This window comes from Schistocerca americana, chromosome 4, assembly GCF_021461395.2.
Source record: "Schistocerca americana isolate TAMUIC-IGC-003095 chromosome 4, iqSchAmer2.1, whole genome shotgun sequence".
Taxonomy (NCBI): domain Eukaryota; kingdom Metazoa; phylum Arthropoda; class Insecta; order Orthoptera; family Acrididae; genus Schistocerca; species Schistocerca americana.
The window spans coordinates 385869768-385891805 of record NC_060122.1 but is presented as its reverse complement, the minus strand read 5'-3'; positions in this window follow the sequence as shown (position 1 = coordinate 385891805).

Here is a 22038-nt window from a genome sequence, read left to right as displayed (position 1 = left end):
GATGCTGCTGAGGCGGCTGATCACACCCTCTGAACGAAACCCTATCACGTTAGTATGATAATGGTTTCCGTCATTCCTGTTATTATTTGCATTGTACCGATTGTTATTACGGTCTGAACCATTATTGTTATTGCTGCCATGGTTGCAGTATGCATTATTCCCCTGGTTATCGTTGTTGTGATTGTTGTGGTACCCGTTGTTGGTACCACGGGCTCTACCACTGTCGCGATTATTGCGCCAATTGTCCTCGTCCTCAACACTTTCCAGGAAATCATTGATTGTCCTGTAATTGCTTCCTATGTAGCGTTTTGTGTCATCTGGAAGCTTCTTGTAGAGTTCCCAGACTATTCCGGATTCCGTGCGGCGATCACGCAAATATTCCAACTTGCGGATCCAGCCCTCACAAAACTCCTTCATCGAGCCACGCGAATTCGCATCGAAAGGCCTCGATACGACAAATTCGCGCCAGACTCTTTGTTGTTCTTGCTCTCACCAGTATTCAGCCAGAAACAAATTTTTAAACTCGTCAAAAGTCAGGTTCGTGATGTTGAGGTTTAATCCCCAACGCTTGGCATCACCAGCCAACACTTCAATAACCGCATTAATTTTTCTCTCGCTAGTTCGTGATCTGGGTAAAACTCTTTCACAATTTTTAGTGAAATCCGTCACGTGTACACCACCTTTTTTCAAGGGGTCAAACCGCTCCTCTTTCGTCAACAATTCCAAACTATGTGCACAGATTGGCACATAGCTCTGTTTCTCGTTAAGTTTCTTTTCTAATTCCGACACTCTCCTAATTACTTGGCAAATGATTGTCGCAAGCGCATCCACTTCCCTCTTTTACTCTTCGCAGGTATTAGCCTGCTTCCTCACTTTAGTATCTACTTCGGATACTAAAGCCTTTAAAGTTTCCACCTTCTGTTGATCCCCTTTTTTCACTGAATGAATTTGTTCCGTCACCTTATTCTCGATGATCGGAGCAGCTGCTTCTCCTACACTTTTCTCGATTCTGCTAATCTCGGAATCAAAACGAGTATTTACGCTCGCAATTTCCGCCTGTACTCCTATCATTTCCTGTTTAAGATTACCGATTTCGGTATTAATCACAACCATATCTTCTTTGATTTTATCAACTTTTGTGTTAACAACTCCAACAATGTAGTTAACAACATAATAGCTTTGTTCTGATTGTCTAGCTTCCTGTCAATTTTTTTAGAGTGTGCTTTAATTTCTGCCGATTAAGTTTTTATCGTGCTAGACTGAGCCTTGATTTCATTAATGAAAACATTCAATAAATCAGTTAAATTCCCGGAAACCAGCGGTTTTACTTCCGTAGCGGGTGCCTCTTTAATTGTCCCTCCATATTCGTCATCAAGGGGCTCAGATTTGATTTTCACTTCCGATTCCGAAACATTTTCAAAAGTTTGGAATTCCATTTCTGCTCTTTGTTGCGTTTCGGCGGTCGCGTCTTTCATGCTAGCCGTCTGCCCTTGAACAATTGGTTCCGCGGAACGCGTTTCCCACTGTTCGACCGATTGTTCCGTACCCAAGTCTACCAAATTTTGGTAATTGTTGCCTTCAGTAATTATACAAATTTTCAACATAAATGACAAATCTCAAATCTAATTAGGATTCCTCCCACTACTTATTCTCGCTGACATAATGACCTGTTTGTAACCAGTACTTTGTTACGAGATTTGCACAATGCAAAGTTCGTTTCCAGAACCACCTCAAATCCGAAGATTGTCCTGTCACGGTCGCCACGTGTAACCTCCCCCTCACTTATCGACCTTAATGACAGTGAAAAATTAAACCGTGTGCACCTAATGGAAATTTGGGAAAAGCAATCGTCACCAAAGTTAATTTGTCGGTAAAGAGGGAGGAAAGGGTTGCATCTAAATGAAAGGAAAAATGCAAATGAAATTGGTGAAAATTAATTTTGAGAAAAAGGTAAAATTAATAAAGAAAGAAAATGAGCGGTCGTTACGTTAACAATTAATTGGCGTTAATTAGATATTTGAGATTTGGGGAAAATTACGGTCGCCAGTCCTATGACAAGTACTATAATAACTGAAAATGAAAGATTAATGCACATATAATTAGCACTAAAAGCGTGGCAACTGAAGGATGACATGTGCTGTGTGAAAACTGAATGTTTGTCAGAAGTAATAAATTTCGCTACACTCTGACTTAAATTAGCAAAAGAATTAATGAAACCGCAAAATTGAAAGTTAATTTAGTGGCTGAAATTAATAGTGAACTTTGTTTCTGAAGCACTACGAAATTCAATAAAATAAGATTAGTCTTGGGCTACCTCAACAATCATTTCAAAAGCTACTTGAATCTACGCAATTTAGAAATAAGAGATTTAACTTAGAAATTGAATTAAATGATTCCGAACAATTAACAATAGTAAAATTTATTACGTACCAAGCTGAGCTGCAGTCACAGGTAAGGTAAAATATGGTAACAAAACTCGCACTCTTAATTTGTGCTTGTGTAATCTAAATATTGTATCCAGCTGTGAATACCTTAACTGAACTTTGAAACTTAAACAGCGAAATCGAATGATATTTCTTTAACGCTGGCGTTTGAATTTCAACGACACTCGAGTTCATTTCGGAAAAGAAAGGGACCCTGCTTGGTAATGCAATTGGGACAATGAGCAACAAAGGTTCATGCTAAGTTGCTGTATTTTGCTAATGGAATAGTTTGAAAAGCTGAGGTCTGCCATACAGTTCTAAAACTTTACGTGCGCCAGCTAATGCTTCCCGTCCACGACACCGTGTCAGAAACTATCATAGCAAGCCGAGCGCAATTACATGCTGCCAAACCCCGAAAGCGCGGCAACTCGCGGGAGCGTCACACAACACACTTTCTCCACCGCCCTACTCCAGCCACACTCACGCTCTGCCCGCGCTCCACGCGGCAGAGTTAACACTACCAAAGATCCTAAACACTTTAGTTCTCCACACAACCTATCGATGCAGTCATTCGATAGCATAGTTTTCCCTAGGCCAGACCCAGCGTAAAAATACAAATAATATTTACAAAACAAATCAATTATACATGACATAAATGCATATGTATACAAATAGTAAAACAATTACAATATACAAAGACACAGAAACGTCATATCTTCAGGTAACAAAATAAGGAAAAAAGTTTATAGTACAATAGATGGAAATAGGATATGCATTTCCGGCGTTAGAATGATATCAATGATAAGATTCGCTGATGACACCATTATCCTTTGTGAAAGAGAAGAAGAATTACAGGATCTGATGAATGGCATGAAGAGTCTGACGAGTGCAGAATATGGATTCAGAGATAAATCGAAGAAAGACAAAAGTAGGAGAAGTAGCAGAACTGCGAACAGTGAGAAACTTCACATCAGAATTGAGGACTACGAAGTAGACAAGGTAAGGAATTCTGCTACCTAGGCAGCAAAATAGCCCATGGTCGGAGCATGGAGACCATAAAAATCGGACTAGCGCTGACAAGAAAGGCGTTCCTGGACAAGAGAAGTCTAAATCGGTTTTAATTTGGGGATGAAATATCTGAGAATGTACATAGGGGGATACCACTGCATGGTAGTGAATCATGGACTGTGGAAAAACGGGAAAAAAGAGAATCGAAGCATTTGAGATGTGGTGCTACAGAATAATCTTGAAAATTATATGGAATGATAAGGTTATGAATAAGGAGGTTATCTGGAGAATCGGCGAGGAAAACACTACATGAAAAACACTTACAGGAAGAAGGGATAGGATGATAGGACGTATCTTACGACAACAGGAAATAACTTCCATGATACTAGTGGGAGTGGCAGAGGGTGAAAACTGTAGAGGAGGACAGAAATTGGAATACATCCCGAAAATAATTAAGAACAAACTTTGCAACTGCTACTCTGAGATGCAAAGGTTGGCCCACAAGAGGAATTCGTGGCTGGCCACTGCATTGAACCGGTATGAAGAGTGATGACTAAAAAAAAAAAAAAAGAGCCAACAACAACTACTGTGATGAGGAACTTACGCAGTGGGTATATATGTCTGCTAGAGGCAGGTCTCCTATGGCCATATTTAAATTCTTTAAATTCTGCTGGTGAGGGAAAAAAGAACTATCTTGGGAACTGCGGTCAGACAATGTGCTACAGGGTACTGGACCGGTCCTTTTTGGCAGCTCAAATAGTTTGTATCGGGAAGCTAAAGAGAAAAGTACAGCAACTCTATTTCGACTATGTTCTACCAAGGTTGGCAGCCGCTTTGACTGCAGGATACTGCCGAAACCGTCTTCTCGGGCCCGGGAAAATTCCACTTCACTACTGTGAGTACCAAACAAACTGAAATTAAATAATTGCTAAAGCCATAGTATTTGTCCCTCACAGCAAAAATGAATCTTTACTTTCGTAGAATTTCAATCATTTTATAAGTTTGTGATGAATTTAAAGTCTGTACATAAGATTCCAGAAAGGGGCAATGGTCTGCTTTGCTAAACACATCCCTGCCTTTCAGATCCATGTGGAAGCAGACAAAAAGTTCGATTGCAGGCTGCTCCAGCATGGTGACTTAATCTGAGGCAATACTTCCTCCTCATTCTCCTTCCTTCTGGCTCTATTCTGGGTCTCCATGGGGTCAGCATGTTATGTCGAATTTGGTTATCTTAGTGGCAGTGGATGGTTGTATGCGCTTCCTGATACCATCTCTCCCCCTCGTCCCCACCCACCCCCATAGCCCGGGACGGAATTTGTGAATCGCGTAACTGAGGCGGGATATGGGTACCAACCCAGTGTTTACCCAGTTGGATGTGAGAAACCGTCTAAAAACCATATCAAGGCTGTCCGACACACAGACCCTTGTCGGTAATCTATCGTGTGGATTCTATCTGCGGCTGGTGCGTCTCCTGGTGTCCAACAAGTGGGCAGGTTACTTCCTTCTCATTGAAGACTTTTTAGTTGGAGTACGTTGTAAATCTCATTTTGCAGGACAGATGTCACCTGTAAATGTTGTGTTATCATTTTGTTCCTTTTTTGTTTTTGCTTTTTGGACAAAAATGCGTCTTTGAGATCACTCTTCTTCCCAGGCGTATATGGTGCCTTAGGGGTTTCAATAATTTTCTGAAAAATTACAGAAATTTTATTATAACATAAGGAAAAAATTACTATCTTCGAGAACACGATATTTATACGAGTGAGTGTAAGAAAGAAAATGTCATTCCGAAAAATTGCTGTAAGTTTTCCTTTTATATAGAATTGTTTGGCTTGTCAACAAAATGTCTGTTTTTCATAACTTCTTTGTAAACTTTTTCTTATCCGTAAACAGTCGTCTCATGACCACCAGAACTTCACTTGAAGTAATGGTGGGAATCTGTTTTCTACATGTCCACAGGAGTGAGCTGGCGCACTGGTTGCGACACCGGATTCAAATCTGGGAGAAGTGGTGTTCAAAACCTCTCGTTTAAATTTTCCGTGGTTTTCTTTAATCACTTCAAGCGAATTTTAGGATGATTAAGCAACGAGACCACGATCGTTATCTTACTCCATTTTCGACCATTTGAGATTATGTCCTGTCTCACTCATTACATTGTAGTTTCACTTGGTTGGTTGCAAGACTTGAATCTACATGTATTCTTTGCTAATTACTATGAAATGTGCGGTATATATCACTTTTAACTCTTGCATTTCAAGATAGATTATGGGATAATGACTGCTAGTATGCCTCTTTTTTTCTTTGTTCTAATTTATTTCACTTTTAGGGCTGGCTGATAGTGGTTACTTCCGTCCACCAGCTGTACTGTTACAATTTAATGAGGAGATATATTAGTACTACTCAAGTATACAAAGTACAGGGTAAGTCATCCTAGCTGATGTAGCTGAAAGAGAAGGCATCAATGCAATATTACAAAAGATGCTAACAAAATATGTTTGTAATAAAAGTTCATTCTCTAGAAGTGCAAAAATTCATCATTACACGGTTCATCCAGAATGCACATATACATCAGAAACATTTACTTTACGAACAACAAAGAAAAAGAAGAAGTCAGAAAACAGGGTTTTGAGGAAGATATTAGGAAATAGAACAACAGTAGAAACATTTAAATTAAAGTAACACAGTACTATAAAATCGTTCAAGGAAGATTACAGGTAGAATTAGGAAAATAAGACTGATATCCTGTGGGCACATCCTAAGAATGAGTCCTAATTTATTGATGAGAAAATTGTACAGCATTTTAAAAACTTAAATACTAAGCCTCTCTGGCTTATGAAAGTAGATGAACATCTAAAAAGAACTGCCACATATAAGCATGAAATTGAAAACGAAAGAAAAAATAGAAACAAAATTAAGAGACAAGAAGATTTACAAACCAAAACATTTCAAAAAAGAAAGGATAGAAAATAGACAGCAGAAGAGCAGAAAGGAACAAGTGAGCAACTGGAGTATTGGAGAAAGCATAAAGATGACTTAACGGCTTAAATGTTGTCCTTAGCGGGCCTGCAACGAAAGAAGACGACGCAAACAGTATAAGATTGTCCAATAAAAGTTCTGGTTATGATGTGTGATTTTTTACATAACATTTTTTTCACAGTGGTTGATTTTGTGGTTTGCTGGTGCTGATGATGAGATTCTATGTTGCTCTGGAAGTGCCAATACTGGTAATGACACTGATAGAGATGATGATGCTACAGGTGATCCTTTACTCCTGCTTTTATTCTTTGCATCAGTTACAATATCTCGTGCCGCCGTATTGTCGACATAGGGAGAAAAACTACCTCATTCACCGTTGAGTGGCTAGAGAACGAACTTAAAATTACATGCAATGTTCTTAGTAACACAAAATAATATTGCTATTGAATGATACCATTTCGCATTTCTGAACTATGGAGGCAGATGCGTAAGTGTGAGGGCCAGTACTGACAATTCCTATGTGTCTATCGTTCTCTCTCTCTTCTCTCTGTATTTCTCTCTCTCTCTCTCTCTCTCTCTCTCTTCATTCCATTACTTTGGTTCCAAGCGAGCTAAGTAGGAGGTTTCCCTTTGTTATTAACTGTACGACACAGCCAGAAATCCCCTCCAGGTATCCGCATTTGGAAACATTTTGCCTTACTCCAATTCCCCCCCCCCCCCCCCCTGGCTAGGATCTGACTGTTGTTTGAACATCTGTTTGAATAAAAGGTGGAGGAAAGCATTGTATTATGATAGTAGAACGAAACATTCCTGTATATCGAGCAAATCGTGGAGTTGTATCGGTTTCACTCATTCTCTGATATACGTATATCCACTGTGCCTTCATTTTTTTAGACATATTATCCCACAAACACAATAAAAATGTGCCTCAATTTAAAGCCACCTTTTCAAAACTACTCATTCTCTGATACACGTATATCCACTGTGCCTTCATTTTTTTTAGACATATTATCCCACAAACACAACAAAAATGTGCCTCAATTTAAAGCCACCTTTTCAAAACTACATAAAATCTCTAAGGAAAGACCAAGATTTAGGGGAAGGTTACCTTGGTGTATGGAAGGTACCAAAACCGGTAATCTTCCCAAATATTCCAAAATCGGAACCTCTTTACCTAAGTACCAGCTCCTTATATTCTGCTGGAAAAGAACTGAGTTCTACAAGAAATATGATATCAGAACACATAAGAGAAGATGACAGATAAAAGAGCACATTTGTCTCCCTTCATTGCTAGCTAGAACTTAGCTGGAAAGAACAGAGTTCTAAAACAAGTTGCCATCTCACAATTAATATAGCTACCTATTACCTGTCCCACTTTGCACCTTCAAAAGTGTAAGAGCTAGAGCGGGTTGCCTATATGCCACTGGAAAGAAACTCATCAATGACACAAGTCATCAAGATGGGAGTGGTGGGGAAGACGCAGCATGACGGAACTAACTCAGTTGTTATAGTGGGATATTTTAAAAAAATTTAAAAAATTAAGAAATTGAAAAGAGTTTATAATGATGGAACCAGTTCACTTGTGGCAGTAGCCATTAGATGCTACATTCAAAAGTACCTAAACTATTTGAAATTTACGTAATGTTCCCAAAAATATGATACTGATAATACTGCAATATTTCCATTTCAACAATACATAAGATTCTTCTAAATATTGCACAAATTGGAATCATGTTTACATGTGTTCTATTGTTTATCAAAAATACTTTAAAAAATTTGGCAGTACCGGTTTAAACTGTCAGTTGTGATCTTATTTGTGGGTTAAGCGGCACTTGTTGAATGTCCATAGCTCTATTCCTGTACCACACTTGGTTTAAAGCCCAATGGTCCCTTGAATTAAATGTTTCCAAATCTTAATTGTTCTGTAAAACACTTGAAGCTAATCATGAGGTGCAATGTTAATTGCACACCTAAAAGGTCAGAAAAATACATACAATTCGTCAGTAAAATGGTTATGTCAATGTCACTTCCAAATCTAAAATAATCATCATAATTGATGCTTATAACATGATTGTGGACTCTCAAATTAGTTGCATCAGTGCCAAAACAATGTCTAAATTGTTTAATAATATATGAGATAAAAATCAACATCCTACATAGGGAGTTGGGCATTTTATTTTTAGGTGTAAATGAGGCTTACCAAGCCTACAATTACACAAAACACATATAGGTTAAAATACTCCAACAAGCAGGCAAATACATACACAAACAAATAGGCAGCTGTATTACTGCGAGTAAACAATTGTCACAGTGCCAATTCCACATTCAATTTATTATACCAACAGAAAACACATTTAGTATGCTAAGTAGGCAGTTGACATTTTATCCCAGACATAAATGAAGGTATGAACTAAACAAATCTTCAGAGGAAGAAGTTAACAAAACACACAAAGTTTAACTCATGTGTCACAATGTTAACTTCACATTTAAAATGTCGATCAAAATACGCAAATGCTAAATTTATAGTATTTCTATGTAAGAACCATAAGTCAAAAACTTTTAGAAGCTTTTCACTAATGTGTCACATCACCAAGAAATCTTTAGGGGGTGGGGGGAAACAAAATACATCAACTTCTACGGTATAAAAATACAATCGTTGATATTCACTGGCTGATATTGATATGTTTTGCATTTCATCTAAGCCTACCCAAGGTTATGAACAAAAACCGAGCTTCCAAGGAAGGCAGTGATATTTACTGGTTGGATATATCGTGCCAAGGCTTACTAATGCTTTTGCGGACTTTACTTCCATTATCGACTAATAAATAATACCAAAACCTGATTGTTTTGCTCCAAATACGAGATTAAAAACACACATCATGGCCAAGCAACATTTTATTAATGTAGAAGTTGATTTGCTGAGATCTCTATAGCATTGTTATATATGAACTACATATTTCCATAATATGCAAATATAATTTCGTGATGCACCATGTACAAGGTAACAATGCCAAAAAAAAAGATGGACAAATTTCCACACACAGATATTGAACTTAGTATCTCTTTGCACCCCTCATCTCTGATTCAAAACAAATATCCGATCTTTGGACCAAAATAAAATTATTTATCGATATAAGTAAAGACTTAGAGCACAAAAATACATGAAGGTTGCTTACAGACGTCTGACTTTGAACAAAAATTTGAACTTTGCACAAAAACAAAATTTCTCAAAATATGTACGATTTCGAGTACAACACACAGGTGGAACTATTATCGTAACTTAATTGTTCTACAGGATTTTAAAAACATCACTACGACTATATCTTGGCACTACTGATGAAACTCACAGGTAAGGTACAGTGGCGGTTACCACAGTTGGATATCTGTAGAACAAACCAAAGCACATTTAAAATTTGTCACATAACATTACAAAACTCACTTAAGCACAACTGCTGATCAAACGTGTTGGAATTACCATAGCTGTACGATCTGACTGCTTGCCACCAGTTAATGGATGTTATTGGTTCATGAAATGGCGATTGCCCCAACCAGCAACAGAAATTTCTTTTACTTACGAAGTTCAAGCATGCTGGAACAGCTCTGGGTCAGCAGCTTCTTAATCAGTACAACGAAAACCAATCCAAAATTGCAAATTTTACTTTTTTGATTCACCCTTACAGCAAAACTGTAAGAATGTGCCTCATACATTACCACTGTTTAAAGATTGTCGCGAAATGCCTCATACATAGTTTACTGCAGCAAATTAAAACAAACTGAAGCATAATCGCTGTTACAGCAAGATTGTAACAAATTGTCCCGTCCATTCCTAAGTTATCACATCTTTCTAATATGATCTGGAAAAGGGTCTTAGCCTGAAACTAGTCATTGAGTGATTAAAAAACGTAAGATCTGCAACTTTGGACTGGTTTTCGTTGTACTCTATTATTTAAGCACTTCATTTCTCTAAGCACAATTTTAGCTTCAGTTATTGCATGAATAGGTGGAGAATGGACTGTCTTGATAAGAAATTGTGGTATTGATCCTAAATATAGTAGTTTTATTGAGAAAAACGCGCCTCAGTTCAGATAAAACTGACAATCTAAATATCATAGTGACCCCAAGACCAAGATTAACTGTGCCTTGCAGTGCAAAACGTTTGCCACACAGTGGAGATTAAAATACTGAATCCCATACATCGACAGTTTACAGCAAAGTTGTAAGAAATTGCCATATATATCACTATGTTACGGCAAAACTGTAATAATGTGCCCATACATTATCATTGTTATACAAGATTGTCACAAAATCCTGCTTACATAGTTTATTGCAGCAAATTGTGACAAGCTGAACCATAATCGCTGTTACCCCAAAACTGTAGCAGATTGTCCTATCCATTGCTAAGTTATCACAAAAGAGTAGAAGCATAACAAATAACACAGGATGGTTCAATGATGGTAATTTTCTGGGGTTGGCCATTGATGACCAATTTACAGTGTGGGTCAATAATGGTCACCTTTCAGGGTGGTTCAATGAAAATTTTTAAACATATTGTAACACTGCTATCTGATAGTGTGTGACTGCAGTTACTGGCAGTGGTGTCAGCTACCAGGGATGGCTGCTACTGGAGGTTTCATAGACAGCTACTGGAGATGCCAGCAACTTATTTAGTTACAAATAACGACATTGCAATAAATTGCTCATGCATCGAAACTGTAAAAATAAATGCCCACTTTACAGAAAAACTGTACAATATTATTCCTGTTATGGCAAAAATTGTAACAAATTATCCCATACATTGCAATATTGCAGCAAAAAAATGGCCAAACATCGTCATTGTTACACAAAATTGTAACAAACTGCTAGATATATACCAAGCAAGTTCATACTACTTCTGTGAAGTTGTGAGTTATTCCAGTAATCAAAACCAATCAGTCAATAAATTGATACTTACTGATACCCCTAAGTTCAGAAGTTCAGACTTGTTCCAACAAGATAAAACGACTAGCCAGATACATAACAGCACATTGCCAGATCAATACGAAATCCGTGACATCACAGACATGGATCCATGATCCTACTCACATAACGCCAATATCCATGATGGCAGAATCCATGAAGTTGTTGTGGCATTTATTGTAAACGCTGGGTGTATGTCGCACTGTGATTGGCTGTTTCATGTTCGTAACTGATATAACACCACTGTGATAGCATGGATTCAGCCATTGTATTGTGACATAATGCAGTTAAGGTGAATGTAATGCTTGACCATGTGATGATTGACCATGTGATGCTGTATCATGTGATGTAGCATGCAGTTTGTTACAACTCTGCTGTAACATAATGATGTATGAGGGAAGTTTTTATAATTTTGCTGTAACATTTCGATTTATGGGCTAATTTTTATTACTTTTACTGTGATATGGTGGTGGGAAAATTTGTTGGTTTTTTTGTGATTTGTGGGGCAATTTGTTACAATTCTGCCCTAACATGGGGTACAAACAGTTGAAATTTTAATGTAATACTTGAATGTATGAAGGAATTGTTATACTTTTTCTATAACAGGAGAAATTTTTGACATTTATGCTGAAACATAGGGTATTTTGTTACATTTTATGTATCACAGGCAATTTACTATAATTTTGTTGTAACATGGTAAAGTGTTGACGTTCCTCTTACATTTTTGCTATAACATGAGGAAATTCATTAAATTTTTCATGTAACATTTTGATGTATGGGGAAATTTGTTACAACTCTGAAGAAATATGCTGATACATGGGCAATTTTTTACATTTTTATATAGAATGGGGCAGCTTGCTACAATTATAGAGTAACATGAGACTCCACAGTACTATTTGTTATAATTTTTGCTTTTATGGAATACTTTGTTACAATTATTATTATTGATGTATGGTCCAATTTGTAACAATATTTCTATACCATGAGACAATTTGTTAGAAATCTGTTGTAAAATGGCAGGTTTAGAACATTCTAGTTGCATATTCATGTCAGTCACCTGTTTTTTATCCTAAATACTCTTTTTCTTCATTCTTTTATTCACCCTAGCTTCCTAGGTAGCAGGTTCTGCAGCTCTCTCCGCTTCAGTTACTTCCACTCTGGTCATCTAATTTTTTCAGAGCATTAATTCTAGAAATTGCACATCACTGAAAGTTATTACTGCATCCATTCACCGGACTTCAAAACTGTGAGCCTGACCAGTACAGTTTTCAGTATTTTCTCCCCTATGCTTTTGATGGAATTCTATGAGAGATCATGGAGGTATTTCGTAAGAAGGTTTGTATTTGTCAGATCCCTTATTTAGCCTTAACTGCTTTCAAAACAGCCAGGAATGATTGAGAGTGTACTGTATGCTTGTACACTCAATTACTACAGATGATTGTTGAACCACATGATGTGTATTATTCAAGACTGCTTTGAATTGGTTGCCTCAAAACCTCTGTTTGCTGACAAATTTCTTTACTCTTAGCATGTCTACCACAGATAACACAAACACTGAAATAGAACAACACAGCAGTAACTACAAAACATATGTAAGTAAACAAATATGTAACAAAATGTTTGGTAGCAGCTAAAGCACAGCCTTCTAGATACACCTGTACTTACTCCTAGAAGAGTGAGCCTTTTAGACTACGCCAGTGCTTACGACCCATACATAGAAGCTGAAAAATTAAGGAAAAGTAGAATATGTCATGTCTTCTGATGCACTTTAAAATGACAGAGTAGTGCAACATTACAGTCAGAGTACATTCACGAAGAAACGGAAAATGAAAATGCCCATAAACTCCACATTTTTGTAATCGACATGAAATGCTTTTTTCTATAGTGCAGAAATATTTTTTGTCATTTTTCACGAGTGGGTCCCTTCAAAGTTACTTAATTGCTGTCACGGTTTCTTAAGCACATAATAATGTTGAATAGAAGAATTGTATTGTAAAGGACAGTTATAAAGTTCTTAACAGCTGGTGTTGTAATTGTTTTAAATTGCGAGATTTATTGCTTGGTAGCCTGTTAATATGTCTTTGTATTAAAAACTGTGATAGGCAGACACTGATGAGAGAGAGAGAATTTGTGAAATGATCTGGGGTGCTTATTTTGTGTGTGGTTCCCATGTGGCTCTTGTTATAGAGAATTTTGCTTTAGCTTTGGTATCATAATGGTGAATTTCTCTGTTATCGCTTTTGATATATACTGAATGAACATGAATACACAGAATGAAAATGATCAGTAACCTCATATTTTTAAGGTGATATACACTCCTGGAAATGGAAAAAAGAACACATTGACACCGGTGTGTCAGACCCACCATACTTGCTCCGGACACTGCGAGAGGGCTGTACAAGCAATGATCACACGCACGGCACAGCGGACACACCAGGAACCGCGGTGTTGGCCGTCGAATGGCGCTAGCTGCGCAGCATTTGTGCACCGCCGCCGTCAGTGTCAGCCAGTTTGCCGTGGCAAACGGAGCTCCATCGCAGTCTTTAACACTGGTAGCATGCCGCGACAGCGTGGACGTGAACCGTATGTGCAGTTGACGGACTTTGAGCGAGGGCGTATAGTGGGCATGCGGGAGGCCGGGTGGACGTACCGCCGAATTGCTCAACACGTGGGGCGTGAGGTCTCCACAGTACATCGATGTTGTCGCCAGTGGTCGGCGGAAGGTGCACGTGCCCGTCGACCTGGGACCGGACCGCAGCGACGCACGGATGCACGCCAAGACCGTAGGATCCTACGCAGTGCCGTAGGGGACCGCACCGCCACTTCCCAGCAAATTAGGGACACTGTTGCTCCTGGGGTATCGGCGAGGACCATTCGCAACCGTCTCCATGAAGCTGGGCTACGATCCCGCACACCGTTAGGCCGTCTTCCGCTCACGCCCCAACATCGTGCAGCCCGCCTTCAGTGGTGTCGCGACAGGCGTGAATGGAGGGACGAATGGAGACGTGTCGTCTTCAGCGATGAGAGTCGCTTCTGCCTTGGTGCCAATGATGGTCGTATGCGTGTTTGGCGCCGTGCAGGTGAGCGCCACAATCAGGACTGCATACGACCGAGGCACACAGGGCCAACACCCGGCATCATGGTGTGGGGAGCGATCTCCTACACTGGCCGTACACCACTGGCGATCGTCGAGGGGACACTGAATAGTGCACGGTACATCCAAACCGTCATCGAACCCATCGTTCTACCATTCCTAGACCGGCAAGGGAAGTTGCTGTTCCAACAGGACAATGCACGTCCGCATGTATCCCGTGCCACCCAACGTGCTCTAGAAGGTGTAAGTCAACTACCCTGGCCAGCAAGATCTCCGGATCTGTCCCCCATTGAGCATGTTTGGGACTGGATGAAGCGTCGTCTCACGCGGTCTGCACGTCCAGCACGAACGCTGGTCCAACTGAGGCGCCAGGTGGAAATGGCAAGGCAAGCCATTCCACAGGACTACATCCAGCATCTCTACGATCGTCTCCATGGGAGAATAGCAGCCTGCATTGCTGCGAAAGGTGGTTATACACTGTACTAGTGCCGACATTGTGCATGCTCTGTTGCCTGTGTCTATGTGCCTGTGGTTCTGTCAGTGTGATCATGTGATGTATCTGACCCCAGGAATGTGTCAATAAAGTTTCCCCTTCCTGGGACAATGAATTCACGGTGTTCTTATTTCAATTTCCAGGAGTGTATATATACTGGGTGGTTCGCAAAGGTAGTCAAATATTCTAATATGTTATCCCACAAGTAAAACTAAAGAAAAAGTTCATATAAACATACGTCCACAAATGTTTACTTACAGACTTAATGGCTAACAAAAGATTTTGTCTGAAATTTAGCAATTTTGCTAATATCCATTGCAAAACTGTACAAGATTAAAGTAAAGCATGAGTTCCATTCATTTTTTTGTTAATGGTCTGGTGAATCTAATAAGACATGTCCCAGACGTATATCTACAGTAATTTTCCAGAACATCCAGAGAAGCAAAGACGTAATTTCGTAATTTTCAATTTTTTCACTACTTGGCCCAATTTGTTTTTTAGATTCCAGACCATTTCACAATGTTTTCAACGGAAGTTGTAGAAAATTTAATCTTGAAAAAATGATGTTAATAACGTTAACTGAAACTGTATGGATGTGTCAGATAATCCGTCTTTATTAATATCACAGCACACGTGAATTATGTTAAACCAGAAAAAACGAAGCTCAGTGTTAAGGAAGTTGTACAGTGTACATAAAGTTTCACTATACATTCACAATAAATGTTCAAACATGTCTCCACAGAGTTCAACGCATTTAACTGCACATGTGTGAACAGATTTTGTTGCTTGTTTCAGTCTCACAGTGTTGTTCTTTATTTCGTCTGTTGCATTCATAATGCGAGCAAGTAATGCCTCACGTGTATTGACTTTGTCCTCATAAATTGTGCCTTTCATCCATCCCGATACACAAAAATCCATTGGTGTTAAATTGGGCGATCTGCGTGGCCACAGACTTGTAGCACCACGACCAATCCATTTCTGGGGAAAATGTTCATTTAAACGTGTAATAACGGCGTTGGTGAAATGTGGAGGCGTGCCATCATGTTGAAAATGCATTCACAGTCGTGTAGCAAGTGAAACATCTTCGAGCAAGTGGGGCATTTCTTCTTGATGGAATTGTAAGTACGTCTGTCAATTAGATGTCCTGGAAAAATTAAGGGTCCAATAAAGTGTGTGTTGACTGTATTATACCACACATTTATGGTAAAACGTTGCTCGAAATTGCGTTGCACTGTTGCGTGTGGGTTTGCTTCAGACCATTTGTGTTCGTTATGTATATTGTTTATACCATCTCGAGTAAAATGTACCACATCAGTAAATAAAATGTATTTGTGTAACTGCTGATTAGAATTTAACCAGATGCACAACTCCAAGCAAAGGATGTTTATGGTAAGGATACAGATTATTGTACTTCATTGTATGCCACACCTTAGATACGTTGTGTACTGGTACCCAGACTACGTTGAACAGCATCCATAATATCTTCATCATCGTCTTCATGCATCGAGCACTTGTACTGATTGTGAACTCTAGGTAGAGAACCTGTCTCCCGTAACATAGGAAATACTTTGCTAATTGTTCGTGTATTCGGAATTCTCCGAGTTGGATAACGTACATGATATTCGTTAACTGCAGCTATTAATAAGCACCGTAACGGAGTATTCCTCTGTCGTAAATTTGAGAGGCATCCCTATTTTATAAATAATTTACAAACTACAACAGTAACTATGTGGTTTCACTTAAATACACTGTTGTTGTTATTCTTTCTCTGAACAATACAAAAGACTAACTCATTTCAAGGTTAGGAAACGACTGAAGCAATTCACTAACGTTTGCCAAGAATGGCATATACATATCTACATTCTTAATGAAAAGTAAACAAATTTACTTGTATAATGATCTTTGCTTCTCTGGATGTTCTGGAAAACTACTGCAGATTCACGTCTGGGACATGTTTTATTAGATTCACCAGACCAATAACAACAAAATAAATGGAAATCGTGGTCTACTTTAAGCTTGTTCAGTTTTGCGATTGCTTCATATTAGCGAAAATGCAAAATTTCTGACAAAAACTCCGGAACTGAACATTTGCGGACCGATGTTTATTTGAAATTTTTTTCTTTAGTTTACTTGTGGAATAACATATTAAAATATCTGCATATTCTAGCGTTAAAAGGTTTTTGCTTTTCACGTTTAACCAAATATAACATTGATGATGAAAATTTGTGGCAATGTTTGGCGACAAGATAAAGAATGCAACCTTTTGACACTAGATTGCGTACTCACGGCAGTTTTCCTTGGCCGTTTTTTTTTTAGGTACGACTTGGAAAGAGAGAAAAATTAATGAATGATCGACGATGCGTCGGTTCTCGATTGTGTTCAGGAGACGTACAGATTGATTGCGTGAAAATAGTTTCTCAAATGACCTCTTAACCCGGATTGCTTTCACGCAATCAGACTCTTCAATGAAATTACCTAAGGGACCTATTTGAATAATAAAAAAAAATGCAAAACAGTGTAATTTTGTAAAAAAAGTTGTCAGATCGGAAACTGAACACATTAATGGTCTCCCAAATACAATCGAGACACCGCGATAAAGAGCGAACCTGTAACAAAGTTCATTTAAACATATACATTATTTGTAGTTAATTTAAAGAAAAGAATAAGCATAGATTTTCTGTACAGTGAAGCATCAATATATTCTCAAAGAACAAAGGCGTTAAGCTATAAACATTAACAAATTTACAATGAATACAAAACTTACATTTTTATGTTTTTTTCATACATGGAGCAGTCCAACAATCGCTGCTTTTGTATGTGTGATATTTTGTGATAATTAAATGTCCTGGCGTGCGCGTAAGTATTTTTTATCGTCACAAGGTTTACAAAAGCGTTTTCTTTCTTGATGATAATGTGGTTTTTCACACTAAATGAAATATAACTTGTAGCGGTGCTACACAACACGCCGTAACAAGTCGGCGACCAAACATCAAAGGTAATGAAGTACATGTTAACATATCGGCGACCAGAAGTACAACTAACTATAAAGACTCTAGAATTTTCCTAACAAATGATAAATTGTTCTTTCTTCTGTTTGGCAGCTTCTTGCTATCAAGCGCTGCGGCAATGATTTTAAATATCTGCGCCCAGCGAGTCATAGTGTTTAAAAGTACCTTTTAAACGCTGGCCGCGCGTCTTGGTATAGGCGCACGTTATAAACAGATTTCGTTTCTTTACTCTCGTGTTGTCATGCTTAGTATCATTACAAACTACAGCTCGATGCCTGTCATTTTCTCATATGCAAAATGTCTGAAATCCAATAATATCACATTGCTTCCCGCGTGAGGAGCGATGACTCCGTCAGGATCATCGCGACTCACGCGCAGTCGTGATATTATTGCTTTCGTGAAACAAGTTAGTATTACTTGCAAAAAAATGGCTCTGAGCACTATGGGACTCAACTGCTGAGGTCATTAGTCCCCTAGAACTTAGAACTAGTTAAACCTAACTAACCTAAGGACATCACAAACATCCATGCCCGAGGCAGGATTCGAACCTGCGACCGTAGCGGTCTTGTGGTTCCAGACTGCAGCGCCTTTAACCGCACGGCCACTTCGGCCGGCAGTATTACTTGCAAAAAATTCTTTACAATAGATTTTACACTCTACATCAGGCAAAGTGGTTAACATAAAGAGTATCAGGTAAGTATATTCGTACGACTGAAATTGATAGTAATTGGTCCATAGGGTAACTACATGACAATTGAACTGTGCTCTTTCTAATGTATTGTACAAGGATAACAAATGTTCATTTCTCGGTAAAAGATAATGAAATTAAGATATAGATACAAATACATAGATACATTATACATGGTATAATAAATATTAAAATATAACAAAGAAATAAAGTACTTGACTTCGCAGGAAGTCTGGGTGCTGTGTGGACTCGCAGAAAAAATGTGTTACAAAAAAATTGACGTTCTTGTTTTACAATGACATATTACAGGAATATTTTTGTCGTTGTTTCGTCGAAGATTTCTTGCAGTAAATACGTAGCACTTTACTTATTTGTGGCTTTCGTGACCTGCAAAAAAAATGTTTCACTACACTTGGGTAGGTATGAGTTGCACTGGGAGTGGTAGAACTTTGGGTATAAATGATAGCACTGCTCTTGAGTGGGGAAATTGATTACACTTTCACAGTGGAGGAAAAGTAGGGCATCACTTTCACTGTGGAAGTTGGAGTAGTTGTCGGGGTGTGATGTTGCGTTGGAAATACGTCGTGGGTCAGGAACTGGAAGATTGGTTCTGCAACATGTTGAGCCGTATGGTGGCGGTCTCTATTTCGCTTGACACATGTCCGTGCTTCCATTTATGTTTTCGTACATGAAAAATACAGAAAAAAATCTGTATTAGAATGTGCTTACTTACTAATAACTTAGTCTAAAAGAAAATTGGATTAGGTAAGGATAACAATTGTTTATGTACATAAGGTCTCATTCTCTTAGGAATACTTAGTTCTCATATTTATCTATTTTTCTGGTTTTATTTGGTTCGACACGTTTTCGTCATTACTCTGCCTGGTCAGTAAATTCGGTAGCAATTGTCAAAATCGAGCTTAAGACTCTTCCAATTAGTGTCTTTATAATTTCACAAGGTACATGAGTGCTTAATTCATTGCTTTATCATATTTTATTTTGAATGCATTTCAAACACATTTGGCATCCGCGCTCGTTGTGCAAAGAAAAATTGATTGTTGAGCGCTCAGGGTACACAGTGTTACGTCCGTTGGTCACAATCACGTGATAATAACTTGACAGTTCCACAACGCTAGCAGCAGTGTTCTGCGAGAAGCAGAGCGTTTGGTGTGTACTAGTCGTGGTGTTAGTATTTACACAGTTTTTCATCGACTCTGGATTACGGAAGCAGCCAGATGCGGCGACTCCCGCAGCTATTTCGAAGAATGTGTCCGTGGAGAGGTGTACAGTACCGTTTGTGGTAAGTACAACACTTACTCATTTTCACTCTTCTGCTTTCTACATCGTGACACAAGTACTTGTAACATTACTTCACACGCGGTATTTCACACGTGTCCTTGGAGTTATCACCTTTTCAGTTCACACGTTATTATTAATTCGTGTTCACATTTATTTGGTCGTCATGTTAAGGTTCACACGCACCACTTTTATACGTGTCCATTAACTACTTGTCTATAGTCGGTTCACACCAGCAGCACATACGTGTCCATTTATTACTGACTGCATTATTACTACAAAGTACAGTTAACATTTAGTATATATATCATGTCTAAAAATTATTTACAAAGAAATATTTAGTCTCTGTGACTACAAGGCCTGACGAAAAGCGTTTCTCTTGTTCGTAGTTTGTGCTTCCTAGGCACTTTAGGTTTACACTTTGTTCGAAATCTTGTTATTCTTTTCTTTTTAGAATAGTTACTCTTTTCTCAAGTTCAGCTCTTTTATTTTCTCTCTATTACGTCGTTAGTTTGAAGACATAGTCAATGTGGCTTCGTTTACGTGATGAACAGTTCGTGTTAAAACTACCATTAGGGAAATTGGGAAGCTTGGTGTTCCCTGTCGTGCAATTGCACATAACAAATCTTAACTGAACTCGCAATTTGCGGAGAATAAGCATAGCCCGTCGACAACCAATGTGTCACGACTATCCATTCGTATAGCCTGTATGTATCAATCATGCAACCAGCCCGTAAAATTCACTTCTCTACTGGATAAGGTAGGATGGTAAGGATACTGGTTAGAGGAAAACACAAAAGACTTTTATGGAGTGAAGAGATTTGAAGACACAGTGTTAATGACGTATGATATGATGAGCTTAACATAAATTATTATCACCTTAGTTTTTCATGACAAATAGTATAATTAAATCGATACAGTACTTTCCTTGTCGCCTGATCCAGCTCTCTAAACAATTTTCTATGCATATCTAAAATTACTTAAACCATGCATTAGCGGTGAACTGTGTCTGTTAACTATCTTCTGTTCCATGTATCGTAAAATTGGTTTCCTAAAAAAAATCATCGGATCTCGAGGACCTGAAATAGATATTTCTAGTACTAAATTAGTTTATTTATAAATGATCTTTGTAGGTATTTCAGCTGCACTGTGCCGTAAAATTGTTATGAGCGTATACGGTTTTCTCCGTATTATAATAAAATAATTGAGTTGCGCACTTCTTTCCTGCTACCTGGATCGTTATTGACTTACTTGATTCTTATATGCTAAGCTGCTGCTTTTTGCCTGCTGCGTTTCATAGGTGGTCTCATAAAATTTGTTGTCACACACTCCTTATGCGTAACATAACATTTACCTCATTAGAGTAAGCGACCTTAATCAAATTTTTTTTTTCTACGAGCAATCATTCTGGTCTGAATGATCATTTTAATTTATTTCATTCAAGAGGAGAGAGCTTTGCTATACTTAAAACTAGTGATAGCAGGTGGCACTTAGCACTTCCCTACTATAATATTTGTCAGCTCTTTCGGCTGTGGCCGTTCATGGCTCAATTAACTTAAAACTAACTTACATCTGAGGCAAATCTTGCTCTCCTACAATAAATGTGTTTTACTTAAGGTGCTCATAAAAATTATTTATCTTGTTGTGGCAAGTCGACAGGGTGTTAGTCCTGTGCATTACTCTTACATACGTTGGTACTTCACACATAGTATGACAACTTCTAGTGTGTGTATATTTTATTTTAGCAGCTTAACTTAACAGATATTTTCAATGATTGACTCTGTATTTCTTCCAGTCTGCGTGATGAAACAATCCTTTTATTCGTCCAGATACATGGTCAGTAATAGATAGCAACCAATGTGCGGCTTTCTTAATATAATATATGGTCCTTCATACAAGTGCTGCCACTTGCGATTCTTATGATGAATCGAAGATGGTTTGAAGTGGGTCTTTAATAGCACTCGTTCATTTATACGATACGATAAGACTTTGCTAATGTGTTTGTCATGCGCCTTTTTTCTTAGTTTGGCATGAGTGGTTAAAGATATGAGAGCTTGTCTTAACTTGTCGTCTAATGTTACATCAGGGTGTTGTAATTT